Genomic DNA, 2,715 nt, shown 5'->3' on the forward strand with positions numbered 1-2,715 from the left:
GGATCGCCGGAGCCCAGCAGGTCGAGGTTGCGGTGGCCAGGAGCAGCCACTGCCCTCCAGTTTGGGCGATAGAGTGAGACTCCAACTCAAAAAAAAAAAAAAAAGAACCTTAAAGTTAAATTAAATATGTGGGTATCAGTCGGACACGGTGACTCAAGCCTATAATCCCAGCACTTTCAGAGGCCGAGGCAGGAGGATTGCCTGAGCCTGCGGGTTCGAGACCAGCCTGGACAACATGGTGAGATCTCATCTCTACAATAAATTTTTTTAAAAATTAGCTGGGCATGGTAGCACATGCCTGTAGTTCCAGCTACTGGGAAGGCTGAGGCAGAAGGATCCCTGGAGCCTAGCAGGTCAAAGCTGCAGTGGCCGGGAGCGTGCCACTGCACTCCAGCCAAGGGCGACAGAGTGAGACTCCAACTCAAGATAAAGAAATAAACAAATACGTAGGTATCTTGCCAATAACTCAGAAGACACAGCTGTTTTTATTACATCAACAATATTAAATTAGTCGACTGGGTGTGGTGGCTCAAGCCTATAATCCCATCACTGGGAGGTGGAGGTGGGAGGATCACCTGAGTCCAAGAGGTCAAGGCTGCAGAGAGCCGTGATTGTGCCGCTGTACTCCAGCCTGGGCAACAGAACAAGACCCCGACCCAGAAAAACCCCAAACCCATACAGAAGCAGATTTCCTAGCTTTCATTCTGAAATTTTAGTCATGAGATAGTAAAACATAGTAATGTGAACTCACCAGTTTAGAACGGGGCAGTTGGGTCCCAGTTGTATTTCTGACCAAATAGGGCCTGTTCACATGGTTCAGTTTGATTTGGCCCCATAGGTAATCTTATGAAAGTCGTGGACCAAAGTTGCAGGTAAAGCAACTTCCATAGCAGTTTGATTTCAAAAACCCACTTTTATCCTTTTATTCGTTTCAAATGAATTTAGAGGGTTAAATAGTCAAATGTTCACTTTTTTGCTAGGAGTGGCTGGATTATATAAGACAACATGTCCAAGTTGCCTTGAATTTCAGCAACCAATTTATCTTTCTTCACCAGTCTGGATTCCCTGATTAGTCAACGTGGGCAGGGAAGCATTTGAGAAAAGGGTATTTACGGTTTTTGTCCTCAGCTTTTCTGGCTCCTGCGTGGCAGACAAAGCAAAATTTTTAGACTGGACAGAGATACCTTGTGTTATTGCTCCAAGCTCAAGATTTTGATGTTTTTTATCTAAGAACCTAACGCTTATAAACACCGATCTCGTTTTTTCCAGTTCATATCTTTTAATGAACTGTTCCATCACCCTCGGCAATTGTAAGCCAGGCAGACTTAAATTCACATTTCCAGAAGTGATGACTCTTAGGCGTACCAGGTTAGGTTGTTGGCTGCCATGGAGCTATTGTAATTAAGCCCTCATTTTTCCCCCTCATCTTGCCTGAAATGCTGTAAGTTTTTTACCATGGGTAAAAAATCTGATGAAAGTTGACCATAACCAGAAATGACAAGGAAATTTGTTATTTGGAGTTATCCAACACAGTAACCAGAATTATGACTAATATATTAGGAGTTTTATACAATTTTTTTTTGAGTCGGAGTCTCACTCTGTCACCCAGGCTGGAGTGCAGTGGCACGTTCACAGCCACCACAGCCTCGACCTGCTGGGCTTAGGCGATCCTTCCACCTCAGCCTTCCAAGTAGCTACAACTACAGGCAAGCGCCACCACACCCGGTCAATTTTTTTGATTTGCTGTAGGGATGAGGTCTCACCAAGTTGTCCAGGCTGATCTCGAACCCATAGGCTCAGGCAGTTCTCTCACTTCGGCCTCCCAAAGTGCTGGGATTGTAGGCATGAGCCACCACACCTGGCCAAATTTTATACAATTTTGCAATGTTCATATCACGAATACCTCACAGATATAAGTGAAAGAAGAGCTACCAATTGGCAGTGCTTCCCATTCAGTTTGCCAAATAAACCTAATCATTTAATATCCCTGCAAGATGACAGTGATATTGGTTCTCTTTGGGACCCAACTGGAAAATCCCAAAGTTAGTTTTAGGTCAAAAAGACTTAATTTAGCTGGGCACGGTGGCTCACACCTATAATCCCAGCACTTTGGGAGGCAGAGGTGGGAAGATTGTTTAAACCCAGGAGTTTGAGACTAGCCTGGGCAACATAGTGAGACTCTGTCTCTACAAGAAATGAACAAACAAAAAGTATTTTAAAAAATAATAAAATTAGGCCGCACGTGGTGATTCACTCCTGTAATCCCAGCACTTTAGGAGGCCGAGGTGAGAGGATTGCCTGATTCCAGGGGTTCAAGACCAGCCTGGGTAACTTGGTAAGACCTCATCTCTACAATAAATCACAAAACCTAGTCAGGTGTGGTGGCGCGCACCTGTTGTTCCAGCTACTTGGAAGGCTGAAGCAGAAGGATTACCTGAGCCCAGCGGGTCGAGGCTGTGGTGGCCATGGGTGTGCCACTGCACTCTAGCCAGGATGACAGAGTAAGACTCCAACTCAAAGAAACAAAAACAAAAACACCACCACCAACAAAAAATTAGGTGGGAGTGGTAGCACTCATCTGTAGTCTCAGCCACTCGGAAGGCTAAGCGGATCACTTGAGCCCAGGAGTTCAAGGTTGCAGAGAGCTTTGATTGTGCCACTGCACTCCAGCCCAGGTGACAGAGCAAGACCCGGTTTCAAAAAAAAAAAAAAAAA

Source organism: Carlito syrichta, unplaced genomic scaffold, assembly GCF_000164805.1.
Source record: "Carlito syrichta isolate Samal-C Ts95f unplaced genomic scaffold, Tarsius_syrichta-2.0.1 Scaffold34193, whole genome shotgun sequence".
Classification (NCBI taxonomy): domain Eukaryota; kingdom Metazoa; phylum Chordata; class Mammalia; order Primates; family Tarsiidae; genus Carlito; species Carlito syrichta.